This window comes from Nyctereutes procyonoides, unplaced genomic scaffold (genome assembly GCF_905146905.1).
Source record: "Nyctereutes procyonoides isolate TBG_1078 unplaced genomic scaffold, NYPRO_anot_genome, whole genome shotgun sequence".
Classification (NCBI taxonomy): Eukaryota; Metazoa; Chordata; class Mammalia; order Carnivora; family Canidae; genus Nyctereutes; species Nyctereutes procyonoides.
In genome coordinates, this window is record NW_026575034.1 from 5,726,976 (window position 1) to 5,746,836 (window position 19,861).

A 19,861-nucleotide genomic window follows, 5' to 3' on the forward strand; every position below is an offset into this window, starting at 1 on the left:
AATATATGGAGAAGTGTCTATGCTATGATTTGTCACAAGTAAAAACTAGTTCTTTTTATTTTTTCATAAGAAATGGTAATTATACATGGTTTTGAAAGCCGAGTATAATTTTAAAATTAGATGAACTAAAGAAGGGAAAATGGTTCACTGAGCCATGTTGCTTTTAAATAATAGATGATTTAGATTCTACTTTTTTTCAGCTCAGGCTTAGTCATCTATAAAACAATCTGTTCAAATGTTGGTAAATTTGGTTACATTCTCCTTTTTATTGATTTCTGTCAACACTTTACAGACCTGAATTTCAGCGTTAATGGTACCATAAGTTTGAAACTTGGTTTGTTAAGTGTAGTATATTATGAACTCTTCTCTTCAAGGGGAATAGAGAAATCTCAATATTGAGCATTTTTCCATTGGAATGACAAATGCAGAAAAAAAAATATGAAAATGCTTCTATTAACCAGTCTAGCTTTTACTTTGGGTTAAATACAAAATAACTTGGTCCTGGGAAAGCTGACATTTTATTTAAAATAACTACTTTCTTTACTTGCAAATAACAAAATGCATAATGGAAATCAAAATAAATCCCTTTCAAATGATTTCAACCTTGATAAATTTGTCTTGTATTAAATGTATCTGCAGTGCAGATACGAGAAGTTTTTCAGAGGATAATCTGGGTATTGACTCTAGTAGCATGCAAAAGAAACTATTAAATAAAAGTTTTAAGCACTAAACAAATATTAAAAACAGGTTAGTGTATAAGCACTGATGACAAGATGGAAAGAGTATTATGGGGAATAAAATGCTAATTTTAGCTATGTGATCACAAGTAATTTTCAGCTTTCTTGGTGTTGAGTTTCTCACCTGAAAAATCACGCGTTGATCAGACTGGATGACGCTTTTCAACATATCAAACGTTCTTATTCTCTCTGGAATTTTTTTTTATGGTTTTCTACGCAAATATATCTCTAATTCTCCTAATTCTCTACAATATATGTATTTTTCATAACTAAATTTAACATTTCTTAATTATAGCAATCAGCCTAATATTATACTTTATAAAGTTACTCTACAGCAAGCCAGTCACGAGCACAAGCCCATCACATAGCAAGCATTCTCCATTTGTGTTTTTGGTGTTCTTTGGGCTTCCTCCAGCTAGCCTGTCAGGCTCTCCTCTGGGCCTCTTGTCTCTACCTACAATGATAGATCCTTCTCCTATTTTTTCAAGGGTCAACTCATTCAGGGGAAGTAAGAGTTATTTTTCTTTATGTAAAAATAAGTTTAATTCTAAACCTAGTTGCTGAGGCAGGCATGCTGCTATGACCTCACTTGCTTCTTATCGAAATAAGATGGGCCCCATTTTATAGACGAGAAGACTGAGTCATGCTGCAGAACAGTACATGACCTACTGAGCCCAAACAGGGAATGGTGGTGATGAGCTGACTGTTTTGGCTAGAAAGGTATGTCAGAGCAAAGATATGGAGAGCCTAGAATGTCTTTACACAGAAGTTCTTACCATATGTGAGCTCTTTCAGGAGTTCTCAGCCCCAAAGAAAACAAAGGAGGAAATGTTAGTTGAGAGAAAAAGATATAGAATAGGAACCTGTCCTTTCCTGGATTCTGTACCTCCTTCCCAAATGACGTCCCCTCTCTGCTTGTTGTTATAGTTTGGTGTTGCTCCGAGGCTCCTGCCCCATCCCTGAGTTCATCCCTTTTTGCTTTAGTCGGTTTCTCATCTGTTAACAACCTGACTAGTTTCATGAAAGCTGAAAGACTATAGATTTTTCATGGAAATATTCTGCTGTGAGAGAAGAAAATGGCTATCATCCTGGTAGGATAATATGAAGACAGTCAACAGGGGTGGGCCTTCCACTATACTGGCTTTCTGGTGTGTTCTGTTTTCCTAATTTAAGTACTGTTCCGAGAAGGCAAGCCTTAAAATTATTTGTTGGGGTTCTAAGTTTTGACTGATTATACATTGTCTATACGACCAAAGAGAAGAATATATATTTTTTTAATTTTATTTATTTATTCGTGAGAGACACAGGCAGAGGGAGGAGAAGCGGGCTCCATGCAAGATCCTGATGTGGAACTTGATCCCAGAACTCGGGATCACGTCCTGAGCCAAAGGCAGACACTCAACCGCTGAGCCACCCAGGCATCCCAGAAGAATAATTTGAAATTACATGTTGAGGTAACATGACAACTGTTTCTCAGTGTAATATATATGGTTAAGATACATGGATTAGGGAGGTGATAAGGTCATTTTCATTTCTCTCTCCCTTAATACTTTTCTCTGTATTGTTAATTGGCAACATGGGCAATTGTTGAAAAGGATTCAAATGAAAAGGATTCAAAATACATCAGGGCATTTTTTTTTTTTTTAAAGATTAAGGGGACATATGTTCATTTATACAAAGGGAGGAACATGGGATAATGTTTTATAAGAATGTCAAAAGTAGGAACTGAAAACCATTTTTCTTTTATCTCTGGGAGTTCCTAAATACAAAAGAATGTGAAACCGTCTTAGTATGACATCTATTCTGTAGGGTAGGCAGGATTCTAAGATTCCCTGCAATGCGTCATGCCTTTCTTTGGGTTATCTCCTTCTACTGAGTGTGGGCAGAATTTGCGGTTTCCTTCTAGTCAACAGACTAGGCAACGATGATGGGATAGTCATCCTGTGATCTTAGCCTCCTGGAATGACCCTTCTGCTGGCCTTGGAGAAGCAAGCTGCAATGAGTTCTTAGAACCGTGTCAAACAGTTTAGTAAGGGCCACATGCGTTTGTCAAATAAAGACAAGAGTAGATCACTCAAAGTATGTTTCAAAAGCTTCAGATTTTCTTTTCCATTTTTAGTCCTCTACTCATAAACTAGTTTCTTTAATTGCCAAGAAGTATGATGTAAGGTACAAGTATTTAGGCATTTTTTTCCCTTCACATTTTCTGGGGTTTTTTGTATCATGTTCACAGCTGCTTTTGTTCAGGCTGTTATGGGGCATGACATATGGGAGTGAATACTGAGGTGTCTTCGTCTTATGGATTTGTAAGCTCTGGGTCATTCATAATGATTAGCTGCACTACCAACATTTATAAGATAATTGGCAGCAGCGATTAATTTTGTATAGATGGATTCTTTTTAACCAGAAAGATGACTTTCAGAATTCCATTATGCACTGTCACTCGATGAAAAGTCTCTGAAATTCTGTGATCATCACACTTTTCTAAAACAAGTTTCACCAGAGGAGTTTAGCTTTGGCATATGAAGAATACGCTTGTCCAATTCCTCTGTCATCCTATCTCAAAGCCACGGAAAAGCGTGTTCTGAAATCCATCAAACATTTGACAATAGTTGAACAATCATAAAGTGAGTTGAAACATTTCCATCCCGGTTCTCCCATATTTGTGTTGTCTCTGCTGAGTTCTAGAAAAGTAAGCCAAGGGCTGGCTCTGGGCAAAATGTCAAGTTCAAAATCCTCGGCCTGTCATTTAAACCCTCCACATTTTGTCCCATTCTATCTTTCCAGTCTGAACTCTGATTATATTCTCATGCCTCCGGTTTTTTTAGTCTTATTGGCTTTTAGGTTGTCCTCTGAAGCCTGGTGTCCCTTTCTTGCCTGTGGCTCTTTGCTCACACTGTTACTTCTGTGTAGCATATTTCTTTGCCTCCACATAAGCAAATGTGATCCTTTTCTCCTGCCCATTCATATTTATATTCTCCAAGATGCCTTCCCAGATGGATTCAGAATTTTTATAGGCTTCTTTTATTTCTCTATGTTTTACATTTTTAATATAATTCTTACTATAATCTTGAATCAAATGATTTATTTACATGTAATTATTCACTTGATTATGAGCTCCTGAGGCTCTATATCCCTGCTACCACCACCACTACTACCACCCCCACTACTACTACTACCACTGTGCCATATACAGTGTTGTGGAAAGGCTATGTATTAAATCCTGTTTATTGAATTTAGTTAATATTAAAATTACCAAGGCATTTAGGGTTTTTCTTAATAATTATATTTTTATTATTCAGTATTAGTGTTTTTTAAGATTTTATTTATTTATTCGTGAGAGACACACAGAGAGAGGCAGAGACACAGGCAGAGGAAGCAGCAGGCTCCATGCAGGGAGCCCAATGTGGGACTCGATCTCAGGACCCCGGGATCACGACCCGAGCTGAAGGCAGATACTCAATCACTGAGCCACCCAGGTGCCCTATCAAGGCATTTAGTTTTGAACTACTGAAGTCATATACAGTTTTCATCTTTATCATGGACAATTTAACCCCTGATTGAATTTGCTTCACCTGTAAAATGCAAACAAATCAGCTACATTAAAAAAGATAATGTAATCAGTAATCAGTAAACTATAAAAAGAAATACAAACATCAATTATTGAAATCTCCTTTTTTTTCTTCCTTTTTGGGCAATCTTTCCTTTTTTCCTTTACTTTTCTGGGCAGTATTCCACATCTCAAACTTTTTCATACATTTATTTACTCTACTGATAATGTTTGCCTTAGCGATTTCTTAATATGGTAATATAACCTTTACTTGGGAATCAATGTCTCGATTTCTCCTTTAAATACTTTATTTAGCAGGAATCCATCGATATTCCTATACATACTCATTTTTGTTAAACAAAAGAGTAACAGCATTGGAATGATCAAAATAAAAGAACAATATGTGATACCAGAGCAGTGGAGAAGAGCTTAAAGAACAGGAGACATTTGTGGTAATAACTGCAGGAAGATGAGATTTATAATCAGACTATGAGATATGTTGTGATTTTTATTTTTTTGTTTGTGTTGTGATTTTTAGAAAGAGATGAAGCTGAGTAAAGTCATTGAAGACTTAAAACAAAATTTTCTTTTTTTTCTATTCTCAGGTTGCCTGGGTAGATCAGAGGTGAGCACCTGCCTTTGGCCCAGGGTGTGATCCTGAGGTCCCCCGATCAAGTCCCACGTTGGGCTCCCTGCATGGAGCCTGCTTCTCCCTCTGCCTATCTCTACCCTTGTCTCTCACTCTCTCTGTGTGTCTCTCATGAATGAATAAATAAACAAAATCTTAAAAAAAAAAAAAACCTTCTATCCTCTAGCTGATTGCTGATTTTCCTTATCTTTTGTGGTTCATAAGATTGTGTTCTCAAGTCAGCCTGCAGAGTTTAAATTTCAGCCTCATAACTGTATATCCTAGATATTCATCATCTTTGTGACCTGAATCCTAATCCCTACTACCTTAAAGTGGTAATAATAATAATTAATACTTCATAGTTTGTTGAAAAGATCAAATAAAATAAATTACTTAAAAGTCCTTAGCACATAGCAAATATAAAATATGGCTAATATTATTATAAGTATTTGCTTAATCATTGCGCTGGATCTCTTTCCTGTGTTTTTACTGTTCTTTCTTTAGGTTCATAGATTTTACTGTAAGAGAATACCAGTCATTACATGTAATTATTCACTTGATTATGAGCTCCCAAGGCTCATTTCAGGGTGCAAGTGAAGCATTTTATATGTTGAATAAATATTTTTTTAAATTGCACTAGGTGTAACAAAAGATTCCCAAGCAAAATACTTTTTAGAGTATAATATGTATACATCTATTTTTTTAATTTACTTTTTTACATCCATTTTATTAAAGCATGAATTACTTTGCATTATTTTTCTCTTCTTTCATATTACATTCATTTTCCCATATTACTCTTTTTACAATGGCATCAATGAATACAGGCAACCAAAGAGATAGAAGGGAAATCTAGAGCAACATGTCAGCTGTCAGCTGCTTATTATATAATTTAGCTTAAAAAAATGTTTGGGTAGAGAGGAAATGGGAACTAGAAAGTAAGTCATATTGCATTTCCTATGAATTTATTTTATATATGTCATCTGTTTCCTTCACCAGTACAAAAGATTATTTATTAATTGTCTATCGATTAAGGGACACCTGGGCGGCTCAGCAGTTGAGTGCCTGTGTTTTACTCAGGTCATGATCCCGGGTCCTGGGATCAAGTACCACATCGGGCTCCCTACATGGAGCCTGCTTCTCCCTCTGCCTGTGTCTCTGCCTCTCTCTGTGTCTCTCATGAATAAATAAATGAAATCTTTATTTTTTTTTCTATTAATTGACAAGTCAAAAAATATTACCTTCAGTATTTATTAGTTGTAGGATCTTAGCTTCCATGTGCTTCAGATGCAGAGGCATCCTAACCACTGTAAAGGGGCAGGAACTGCACTTCCCTCCCAGACTTGTGGAATGGTTACAGATAATAATGTAGAGCACTTGCACAAGGACACATTAGGTGCCATATGAGCTTTTCAGACAATTGTTATCATTGTTATTATACCGAAGGGATGTACTGAGTCTCCCCCAGAAAATGGATAAGGAGAAAAGATTTTCTAAAAACTTTTCAGTACTATGAAAAGTCTAAATAAAAACATTTCTTTTGGAGCTAAGTGCTGGGAAGAAGCTTCTCTAAGATGCTGCATGTTTTCTTTAATGTTTCTTTTTTTGCTTTAAAAAGAAAAAAACTTTAAGATAAAAATCACATCTGCTTTCATAACCATGTAAAATTATAATGCAGCTTATCCTTGTAATCTCTTTCTCATTCCTCTATCTGAATATCAATTTATAGTTTCAATAATTCTCGGTGTTTTTAGCTAGTATATATATATATATATATATATATATATATATATATATATTCTCTCTTTATATATATGTAGAGAGAGAGTGAGAGAGAGAGATCTGTTTTTATTAAATGCACTTTTGCCATTTATCTACTCATTTATCAGATATATATTGAATGCTGCTATATACAGCATTTTTCGTCAGATGCTTGGGGGTTCAATGACAAAAATTTACACTCAAGGGGATTACAATTAACAAATAATCACAAAAATAAATATAAAATTCCAATATTCAGTACCATAGACAGATGCATAGTCTGAAGTATTCAACTTGGAAAATGACCTATTTAAGGAATCAAAGAAATAATAACCGAGGTAAAAGTCTGAAAGAAGAAAATATGAGTTAACAAAGAAAATGTGTGTGTGCACATGCGGGGTGGGGGGGGAGAGGGAGAGAAAGAAAGATGGAGGAGATGGAGGATGGCAAGAGGGAGATTGAGAGAAAGAGGGATACATTTATTTCTGCCAAGTCCCCATGGGAGAGGGAGACAGTGTAGCTGGAAATACAAGGACTGTGGATGATGTGCATACGTGGTGTAGAGGAAGAGGGCTCACACCTCTGGTCGCAGGGTCAGGAAATCCAGGTGGCGGGAAAAATACACACTATTTATTTTTTGATTGCATTTTTTGTTTGTGAAACAAAGTGTGGTAATCAATAGGTAAGGACAAGAGGAAGCAGGAATTTATGTCTGTTAAGAATGTTGTGAGTCATAGGTAGGGTGTGGGTAGGCATGGGCAGGTTCACACCCTGAAAGTGAACAGAATTCATTACCAAACTAGTATTTTACACCCAACGGTCTTCATAGCACAGCAAGATAGAAAAGAGGCCCACGAGGTGCTTGTGTGGTAGAACCTGAGTCTGATTATAGCACATTATTGCTTCATTAGTTCTATTTAAAAAAATAATAATTACTCCCAGGACACCCACCCTGCTAGGTGTTCTTCATACCTCGACGGTTCTGGGCTCCCTCATGCCAGGGGCTGACATGAAAACAAACTGAAACGCCTCAAAAGGGGAATGACTAGAAAAACTGTAATACATCCCAGTCATAGACTGTAATGAAGTTTATAAAAATAGGAAGTTAAGAGCTGTACCAGTTAGAGAGACCTGGGAAAACTTATTAAATATGTTCGGAAGGTAAATTCGGTAAGACTCAGCACTGGCTTATATAAAAGTGGTGTCAAAGATGAGTCAAATATCTTGCTTGTGTGTTGTGATAATGAAGTAGAAAATAATAGAAAAAGACGGGCATGAAAAGTGGAAGTTCTATTTAAGGTGCGTTCTTTTCCAGGGCTTCTGAAACACTCGCGTGGAGATGTCAAGGAGACAGCAGAGGAATGTAGCTAAAGCTCAAAAGTGAGCTCTGGGGTGAACGTTTCTATTCAGAAGTGATCTATATATAGGTGGTGACTTAAGCCATGAACAAAGAGGAGATCGCCTAGGGAGAGAGTATATAATGAGAAGGGAAGGGAAGGATCTTATCAAATAAGTTTGAGCTTGAGTAAATAGAAGCTAAAAAGGCTAAGCATGCAAAAAAAGATGGAAAAAGAACCAGAAAACAGAGTTTTGAGAAAAGAGAGGAAAGAATGATGACCAAGAAGCTAGGTGAGAAAGTCTTTCAAGCAGAAGGGATATTCTATAATCTCAAATATTGCTAAGAAGTAATGAACAGTGATGAAATATCAGTTGCATTTCTCAACATGTGGGACACCCATAACCTGATTCAACGGAACCATAGGTGTGGAAACGGGCTCAAAGTGGGTTCTGTGTAATCACTGGGTCAAGCAATGGAAATTTAACCAGGTCATTCTTCCAGGCGAAATGGAGATACATAGGGATCAGATAGATAGAAAGAAATAGAATCCAGACAAATGTTAAGTCTGCTTGTGAGCTCCCATACAAGCTTAGAAACCTGCCCAAGAAATTCCAGACCCACCTACCAATTGTTTTACACTGATCTTTGTTGAGTCCTGGGTGGCTCACACCCAACGCTGTGACGGTGTAATGTTGCAAGTGTGTCCTCACTCCATCGGCAAGAGCATCCTATAACTCCCGTGTACCCGAATACTCATGAGCGTGACATGGTTAAATATGAAAACGAACTCCAGGGTATTTCAGGGTGTCCTTGACTGCCTATTTGGGGGTCATTTCCAATTTATCTACAATCTGTATGTCCGTCTTGCTGCTGACATGAGCCAAGTATAAACTAGGGTACCTCTGCCCACCTCTGCCCACCTCAAAGTCTGCTTTGGAAAGATAGCAGGCATCTGGAAAGCAAAAAAGGCACAGGACAGAGCAGATATTTCAGAGAAAGATGAGCAGATCTTCACAAAAATGCAGGTTGCCACTTCCAAGTAGCTACCATCAGGCTCTTTTCCTAGGCACGCTGATGGAACAAAACTGTCTTACATCTGAGTTGGTGATTAGGCTGCAATCCAAGACTGAACCAGTGCTGACAACGATGTAATTTTCGATGTAATTGTTAGTAAACAACTTGATGCAGAAAGATGTCGCTCGCTCAAAATCAGGTGTGGACTAAGAACAATGGAGAGTCCAGAAAAGTGGATAAGCAGAGAATCCAGAATCATGTATGTCAGGCACTCTGTCTACCTAACGGAGTCACCAGTTCCTCTAGGGGAGAGAGCAGAAAGTCCCAGGAAAGATTGCAAAATTAGGTTTGAAGTGGGTAAGTAGGTTTAAGCTAATTCTACGTCAACTCCATATATGTACGTATCACACTCAAACATGATCAAAATTCATCATAATAAACATTTGTAAGTGGGAACTTTGCATATTTTTTTCACACTGCTATTTGCTGCAAATGGTTAGTGACCAACCACTGTTGGTTTCTCTCTATAAAAAACATCCACTCAACATTAAAATAGCACATTTTTTTTTCTTTTTTAGAATGAACTGGGATATAAATACACAATAAAGTGGGGCGCCTGGGTGGCTCACTCGGTTAAGTGTCTGTCTTTGGCTCAGGTCCCAATCCCGGGGTCCTAGGATGGAGCCTCACATCTGGTCCCTCCGCCCCTCCCCTTGCTCACGCTCTCTCTCTCACTCACTTTCTCTCTCTTAAATAAATAAATAAATACAATCTTAAAATAAATAAATAAGTAAATGCACATGAAAGCAATATCCGGCAGCTCATATTCCTCTTGGAACCTGTTGATGAAGACGAAGGATTTGCTATGAGAGTTGAATCCACATTTCACAATGTGTACTACTCAGTGTTTATTACGTATATAAATACATGACGGTTCACAGTAAATAGGCTATTTGTTTCGATGCTCATTTTCAATTCCACTTCACCGGAAAATGGGTGAAATTTCGTAACCAGCTCGATTAAGGGAAGACTTTCTGGTTTATGCTCATCTCAGTTTTGCATTTGAGGTTGTCCTCGCCTTCTACATTTCTGCTAGAATGTTTTCTACTGCTATTCCACTACTTTTCGTTAATCATGGGTTATTTTCAGGCTTTCTTTAGCACTTCATCCTGTGAAGTGTGTGAGAGCTCATAGGTTTCTACTCCTCTCCCATTGGGTGTGACAGTTTCCTGCTGTCTTCTTTGTTAATGAGATGGAGTGGAAAAAAAAATAATAATGAGATAGAGTGGGTAGGCCTGGGATTTTGGTCCCTTCCCTCTTATCTACTTTTTAGAGCAATTTGAAATACAATATGTCATGTTCATGTGGCCCGGCTCACCTACCCATTCCAGGGCACTCTTGCTTTTATCTACTGGTGCCAGTAAACAGATGCCCCTGGTACGTTGGGAACTTGGCTCTGGCTCCTTTCCAGCTGTCTCAGTTTTCAAGGTGATCTGAGATCTCAAGCCCTTCTGAGGGTCCTGTGCTCTCTTCAGTTTCCACGCTCCCATCTTACGTCAATGAATGTTCCTCCTCAGACCAGCCGAAGGCCCCGTCTTGAGTGGGCCCTTCCTCTTTCCCAGATGGTTGTCATGGCCCTCAGCTGTTGAGTAACCTAAGATGCTGTCTACTGCAAGGTCCAAGCCCCGAAGCCTCCCCAGCCTTGCCCCAGAGCCTATTCCTCAGCCACTATCAGAAGAACCATACTGCCTGGTGTTTAAGGCCTGCAGTGTTATCACTTATACTTTCTTATTATTTGAATAACTCTCTCTCCTCTAATTACCCAAGTCTCTGTAGTGCATAAGTAAACATCCAGGGGGATGACACCACAATATCTTTACTCCAGTTAGTTTTATATGCTATGGAAACAATACATGGGCTTTCAGAATGTGCATAAGATTCTTCTGAATTATATACATTTCCTATTTTTTTGTTTCCTAACTATTATACTATCTTCATAAACTTGGTCTCCGTGTATGTTCTGAATATCCAATGTATTGTCTCAATATGCAGGCTCTTAACTATTAAAATGCAACAAAGCAAAGCTAGGATTTCTTTGCTGAGCCAATAAGGTATAGTAATAAAGGAGCCTCAGGGGTTATCTTTAGTGACAAAAAAAAATGCTGTTAAAGCAGTGGCATCTGGCAGTAGTTATGTATTTTTTCCAAAAAAAAAATTCACTGAGCTTCTAAGAACTTACTAATTTGAAACCCTATGGAACTTTTGCTTAGAACCAGTTTATTTCATCACGTGTATTCCTCCCAAAATATCAGTGAGGAGGACAGGGATCTGCTAGTACCAATATTTCTAGCACTTTTCCTTTTGTCATGTGAGCAATCCTAACGAAGTGGATCAAAGCTCTCGTGTTGAGGCATCACCGAGTGGTTTAGATTTAAGGGTCCAGGTTCTTAAAGACTCACCAAATTCAAGAGGGAAATTGAGAAAAGCTCAATTTTATGATCTCTGGTAGCTTCCAGGGCAGAGCTGAGAGATCTGGAGCTGTTGTCTAGCAGCAGGTTGGTGACAGAGGTCTTCTAGAAGGTAAAGAGCATGCGTGGAGATGTAAAAGAGCTCCATGAGAATAAATATATTTCTACTCAGTGACAGGAACATAAGGTGTGATTCTTTCAAACTCTTATTCAGGGAGCATTAAACTATCCTGGTCTGTGATCCTTGGAAAGCAATTATCCTACACCCCTGTATATCGTTTTACGTGGTTATTGTTTTACAAGACACAAAGTGCCACTGATAATTGTGGACCATGCCCAAGGGGCACACTTATTTGGAAAAGCTTTTGAGTGTTTACTGATACCACAAGATTTTAATTTTACATTTTCAACTTAAAGATTTTGTAAGATATGAGAGAACATATCAGAGACAGTACATGATTTATCTGAATTCAGAGGAAAGCTACCATGATTTTTCAAAATAAAAGCATTGTGTGTTGGGGGAGAAAGACCTGGAATCTGTTTTCTTACTTTCACAAAAGCCATCTTTTATAGAGATAAAATTAATATTCATTTTTGACTCGCCAAAAACAGGGGAAAAAGAGAATAACAAGAAGAATTTTTTTTCTTTTTAATAAGTTTTATGTTGACCTTTTTAATTAACACAAAATTTTACTCTCATTTCTTATGGCAAATGGTGGGATGCCAAGCCATTTTCTGGTAAAATATCTGCTCTAAGATATTTTCTCAATGAAAGTTTATTCCATTGTTTTGGCAAACTCTTAACTTTTTTGTTTCTTTATAGCATTGAATCTTTCTTTTAATTGAAAATAATTTACTTTTGCAAAGACGTAAATGGCTGCATGCTTTTTAGAAAGCAAACTGTGATTTTAAAAAGCAAACTTAAAGGCAACTGGCTGGCTCAGTCAGAAGAGCATACGAGTCGAATGCGGGTTCATGGGTTCAAGCCCAATTTTGGGTGCAGAGCTGATTTAAAAATTATTTTTAAATAAAAAGCAAACTTTATACAAAACAGCATATTTTATTTCTAATACATTTCTTTTTCCTCCCAATCATTCTATGACTTGTCACATAATTATTTCTTACTGTCCATCCTGGTTTTCTTGGTTCAGGATCTCATCCTCCTTGTTTATACTTTCTATTTTATATTTGAAAAGCAATATAGCAAGGGTTTAGGATTTGAAATTAAGGTTTAATTCTGACTTTTACTTTACTTGAGGTGTTACTTAAAATACTTAGAACAGTTTTCTCATAAGTAAAATGGAGGGATTTTTGTTTCTTTTCCGTCTTGCATTGGATTCTCTGTTTGATGTGGATTCTAAGCTTACTTTCTTATTTTGGTGCGGCACACATTCCAGCCATCTACTAAATGCTGGGCAATGTGCTAAGCAATGCACATGTATTTTCTATTTGAATCCTCACACCCCAACTCTAGGGATAGGTAATATCACTATCCCATCTTACAAATGGTGGAAACAAAGCTAAGAGAGCCCTTTATCCAAAGATGAGGATTAACTGCATGTAACAAAGATCCAAAATAAAGGTGGTTTTAGCAAGATAGGAGCCTATTTCTCCTTTTATAACAATCCAAAGGTAGATGGTTCTGGGTTACTTTGATGTCATACTTCATGAAATCCTTTGGATTCCAGGTTCATCCCTGCTAATTCCTCTTCCATTGCCAAGGGGTGGCCTTGATCCTTGTGTTTCTTTTTTTTTTTTATGTTTTTATTTTTTTATTTACGATAGTCATACAGAGAGAGAGAGAGGCAGAGACACAGGCAGAGGGAGAAGCAGGCTCCATGCACCGGGAGCCCGACGTGGGATTCGATCCCGGGTCTCCAGGATCGCGCCCTGGGCCAAAGGCAGGCGCCAAACCGCTGCGCCACCCAGGGATCCCGATCCTTGTGTTTCAAGATGATCGTTTTCACATCTCAGGTGGGAGAACAACTGAAAGATCGAATTTGCCAGTTATCCTGTAAGTGAGGTTTTGTCCAGAACTCACCTGTGAGGCATCACATGAATGCAAAAGAACCTAGAAAATGTAGCTTTTAATTACGGTTATTGTGTGCCCAGCTAAGGAGAATGGCTATTCCATGGTGGTAAAGACTATGAATGCTAATGCTGGGGAAAAAGTACTTGGGTTCAAGCCTGGATCTTCCATTTATTAGTTAACATACGGATGTTAAGATACAAACTCATTCTTGCTGTCTCTGACGTTGATGGTATGGATGTCTACAGGAGAAATGGGGGCCCTCCACCATGGAGCTAAACACAAACCTGGCCTAGGAATCCAGAAGCTGAGAAGAATCTAGTGAAAGACAGAGTTGTGGCACACTTGACTGATAAGTGACAATGCATATGAGCTAAAAAAAAAAAAAAAAAAAAAAAAGGCTGATGATTCATTTATGCCCTCTAATTTTCATGAAAGAATGTCTCTTTTTGGGCAGCTCAGGTGGCTCAGCGGTTTAGTGCCTCCTTCAGCCCTGGGTGGGATCCTGGAGTCCCGGGATCGAGTCCCACGTTGGGCTCCCTGCATGGAGCCTGCTTCTCCCTCCTCCTGTGTCTCTGCCTCTCTTTCTCTATGTCTATCATGAATGAATAAATAAATAAGTAAAAAAAAAAAAAAGAATGCCTCTTGTGGCTCATCCTGGTAGGAAACGTAGAGGGAAGTAAATTCTTGGAAATGTAGCACAGCCTGGTTGAGTTTATATATTACAAAACCATGACATTCATCAAGCTGTGAGATTGTGGCAAGTTTTTATTTTTTATTTTATCTTATTTTTTGGCAAGTTTTTAAAAACACCGTGCCTCAATTTCCTCATTTATAAAATGGAGATAATAGGACATACTGCAGGAATTATAAAGTCTCAATAAATAGTAGCTATTAATATATGGGTACCATCTTTATGATTAGCAAGTTCTATTATTCCATTTTACTAGTAGAAATAATGCACAATAAAACTTCTGTTTTTGAATCCCAATGGTGAACACAATAAATCCTCATCTTCAAGAAAAAAAAAAAAAGGACAGGTATAATGTGAACGTCTTTATCTTTTTGAAATAATTATGTCTTTGTACAAGAATTTTAAGTATGAAGTACAGTTTTCTAAAACATTCTTATTAGAAACAACATTCTGTGCATAATTAGTAACTGAGATATTAAGAAACTACACTAAATTCTGGGAGACTTTTTGGAGGACCTAGACTGTACCAGGTTTACTATTAACTACTCAGGTTACAGACGGTATTTGTCTCTATCAAGGACAAAGAACATGAGCTGCGATTATTTTTTATTCCATGTACTTTTGTTCTACATGCCCACTTCTTGGAAAGCAGCTCTATTGAGAAGTTAAAAGACTAAGAAACCAAAGAAGCAAGTGACCAAATAATTGAAAATCAGAATAAATTCCTTCTGGAAACATAAAAATAAAATATACGTTGCTTCAATGAGGTGAGAGGTCTTTTTCTCAAGGCTCCTGAAATAATGAAAAGGTGAATTAAAATTTGCACCTTTTGTTTTGATGAATGTTACTAAGATACTATATAAGGAGACCACTAATTCTTGTTTAGCACAGACTATTTATGGGGAAAATAAATGATGGATCTCTGTCTCGATACATTGGTGAATATGAATGTCCTCAAAGATAAAATCATAGGAAAAAGAATAACAATACTGATGGGCAGAGAGAGAGATTTTGTACTGAATTTGATTTTTAATATCTCAATAACATTTTACCCATTAGGGACTCCACATTTTATCTTTTGTCTTCATTGTCATCTTAATAATTGATGGGATAGTAGTTCTTGAAAGTGATTCATTGAAGCATCTCCATAGTAGTGGATAGTGGTAGTTGCTGGGCAACTTTACGCATGATAGATAAGTTGCTGGGCCTTTTACCTTGAACACCGTGCTTGGGGAGAATGAGGGAAAATCTACTTTTAAGTCATGTGGCTTTTGGGTTCCGAAGAAATAACTATTCAGAATTTAACTTAAGTTATTAAAGGAGTTATCAAAGAGAAAAACTGGGTCTATGTTTTATTCTTAAGCTCTAGATGATTTTCAAAAAAACAGAAAAACAAAAGAAACACATACCTATATAGTTCTTTGTCATATTTTAAATATCAGCTTTTATTAAGATCTTAATATATAAGTAATATATAAAATGTGAGAAAATAACATTTAATTCTTTTATTCATAGGTTATTCTGACTGAACTTTCTGGGTTTTCTTCAGCCCCAGCATAATTATTTGATGCAATTCCTAAATTTAAATAATAGCATAGTTCTTATTATTTTCATTGTAACAAGCTAGTATTTAAGATCTTATCTGTGAGAAGAAATGGCTGTAAAATAAATCTAATTTTGGAGGAGCCAATATAATGGCTGTTTTTACAGGATCTGTACTGACCGTGATCCCATGACACAAAAAAAAGTTAGAAGTGGAAAATGTGGGGCTATCGAGGTAGTAAATGTCAGAACCTGATTAGTGGCCAAGTCTCTGACCCTGTAAATAAAGGTACTTCCCTGGTGTGGATGTGTGAGCGCACTTTGCTTTGCCACTGAAAATTCCATACCCATGTAATGTCATCTCAAAGCATGAGGCTCAGAAATATGAAGCAGTCTGTTAAATGTGGTTTGCACTCAAGGGCAATGAGGATGCTGTTGGAGCAATTCTGTTTATTAGCTTGTGTTTTCCTGGAATGGAGATGCTGATGAATAAGCAGACATGGTTTGACAAGCAGTGGAAAAACAGCCAGAAACAGTTGCTGAGCATTATGCTTCAAGGGTTTTCTCCAGAGTATTTGTAAGGAGAATTATGCACATATTGGAGTTCATATTTGGTTGGGCTCTCATTTATTTTCACCCCCAGATAAAATTTCATTTGAATTAGTTTTGTTCATAGGTGTTTAAAAGTTGCATTACAATGCCAGAGTCTTTGCTCATAATGAAGTTGCTCTATATTGACATTAGAAGGGAAAATTGCCAGAAGGAATTAGCATATTAATTAGGAATAAAAATAAACTACATTGCCATAGAATCTTCCTGAATATATGTTTTCCATTTAGCAGAAAATATCTAAACAGAGAATTGGTTTACATAAACAGACAGTTTAGAAGACATCGCACTGCTTACCTGGGTTTCACTGATCTCTATTTCCAACCCTGGATAAAAGGTCAACATACAACATGGGGAGCATAATTTCACTTTGGTAGGATGCAGGGGTGGGTATCTGTACTAACAACTCTGAGTAATAAGAGTTTCAAACACTATTTGTATCCTTTTTATATGTAATACCATATGTCGTACTCAAACTAGCTATAGAGGAGGTTCAGTCTCTAAGAAAGTAGCTTAGATTTGCAATGATGAAAGTAAATTATTTTTATTTCTGAAAGGAAAAGTAATTCTAGATAGCTAGTAAGCATGCAGCTCCTTTTGTTCAATCTGTTATTCAAAAACTATAGAAATACACAGGAAAAATCAGTTCAATATGACATTGTCATGAGTTGTAGCCTCATTGAGGAAGTTAGAACCCTTCTATGTGACATATTGTGAACATATACAAATATATACATATATTCACATTAAAAATATGCATTGAGAAGTCACTAAATAATATATATATTTTTAAAAGTGTGAGTGTATCAGAATTTCTAATTTGAAGATAGATGTACATCTTTGTTTTGACAAACAGTTTACCACACCTTCAGACTTAGGACAGCTGGTGTTGACAATAACTCCTACCAGGGAAGAAACAGTCTAGGAAATTGTCCTTTCTAATAAAAAATGAAGAGAAGACTAGAACACTCTGGAAAAAACAAGGTAATACATAAAGGGGTACAGAAGTTAATGTGTGTAGGACCTTCACTTTTTTACAACCTTGTTTTTATTGCTTGTTTATAATTCTTACAGTTGGAGTCCCTAGGAAGAATTCTCATTTTTGTAAGATCTGAACCCTGCAAGCAAATGCCAATCTATTATAGAACTTTATCTCTTTGATTACCAGGTTGTGCTGTAAAATTGTTGAAATAGATGGGCCTTATTAGTGGCCAACGTTATTCACAGTACCGTAGTTTAAATTTAGTTTCAAATGCTATGTTGAATTGTTAACATATGATGGGTTTTTAGCCGTTCTGTAAGTTGAAAGGTAGAGAGAGTTGCTTATACATCGGAAGCTCAACTCGTCAATGCCTGGTCACTGCTGATAAGAGCCACAGCTACAGGGAATAAAACCCACAAAGGGTGGGTCCTTTTTCCTGGCCAGTCACTGCATGACACATCGAAGGAACTGAGATTGCTTCTCAGAACATTTCTTATCAGAGATGTGTCCAATCCCCTTTCCTCCATCAAAAAACATCTGTAGGTCAACCACAGGCTTGGTTGTTTAATTCCTATTTCCCCAAGCTGTGAATCCACCCCAATTTAGAGACAGAAGAATCAGCAAGCACACTAGTTTGTATCCTTGTACATAAATCCATTAAAAAAAAAATTCTTGATTTACTCTTTGGATATAGGATGTCAATCTTTAGGCCAAAAACATTGGGATAGGAATTTCTGAGTTCCAAAAGGCGAGGTGATTATTAGGCATCTTATTAGAGAAATTTTACAGTGATAATTTAGATATTAAATATATTTTTTCTTTTCTTTCTTTTATTTAAGAAATTTGTTAATGAGTAGGGTCCTTTTGGAAATTAGTGGAAACATTATGAAACGAATGTTGAAATGGAGTGAATTGCTTAAGGCCACACACCCAGTAGTGACAAGACAAGGATGACTGAGGTCTTAGCCATACTTTATTCACTTTATAAATTGTCCTTAAAACATGTTGAATATGTAAAAATGTTTATTTTAAAAAAATTATTAAGCAATCTGTAATTCATATTATTATTATTATTGTTTAGTTTATTTTGAATTTTTTTCTTATTAGATTCATAAAAGTTTTCCTAATTTTTTGTTTTTTGTTTTGCCCACTCTTGTTTGGGAACTATCTATTTTGTTGCTAGTCCTTTAAGTTACTCCTACTTTTTTTTTTTTTTTACAGATATGCTTAATTAACTTTTAATTAATTTCTAACAAATCTAAAAGTTATTTATTAAAAGTCAAGAACACTGTTACTCTTTAATTATCTGCTAATTTGCCTGCCCATTCCTACCAGCAACATTGAGGTTTTAGACTTTATTGTTTTGCTTGCATGGAGCAGAGCTTGATTACTGTGTGCTGTATCCTGAGGTGACAAGTCAAGACCTACAAGGTAAATGGCTCACTTAGATATTTCACATGCTGAATAATGGACAAGTGGAAATATGGATTTGGTTTATATTGATATAGGGAGAAAACAATTATCTGTATATCTATGTGTTTATATATGTTTGTCTATCATCTATATAATATCTAGATTATTAATGTTCCTTATCGGAAGAAAAATGTACTATAGAGAGACAGATGGATAATTTTGTTAAGTCCAAATAATGTTACATGGTTTGGGAAATTAACACTTTTTCCTAAGACTGACATACTTTGTAACACTCTAATATTCATCATGTTAACATCCATTTTGCATTTTCCATCCACTCTAGAGTAACTAGGAGCTAAAAAAAGAGAAGGAAGCCATCCTTATGATGAATATTTAAAATGTAATGTATTCATTGGCTTCCTTTTACACTTGCTACTCTCTTCCCATTATGCACCCACTCTTCCCTTGGGTGATTTACATATTTGGGTTTTGGTGTGATTACAGCATACACACATATTTCAATGTTAATTTTTCAAATTGTGGATTCAGAAAAACTACTTTTTTTTACATCACGTTTGATATAACATCAAAATTGAGAATGATTTAATTTCCCATTTAAAGGAAATTTTTTGGACGAGCACGTTTAGATGGTTGGGTGGTGACTCCTAGATCAAACTTCTGTCGCCTAAGCGATTAGGCCAAGGGAGAAAAGTTTTGAATCTTTAAATGATTGGGAATTCACAGAAATTGAATAATAAACATATGAATGCATTTCTGACAATATGCAGTATGCTTGAAAATTCAAATTATAAGTGGCAGCAGCGATCCTCTGACTTAACACAGTCTTTCCCTTCAAACTTTTCTTTGGGAATATTCCCAATTCACTTCTGTGTCATTTACATGCATGTTTTGGCTTATATAATGGGAATATTTTAAATGGAACAAATTATTGGGAAGCATGTTGTATCCCCAAAGGTTTATAACTTCAGAGCCTTATACTTAGTGTTGAGGAACTCAGACTGGAGAAAAAAGTTCTAATGGGGAAAACTATAGGTTAATGATAAAAAGCCTGGGATAGAGTGATGAATTCCCTGTGTT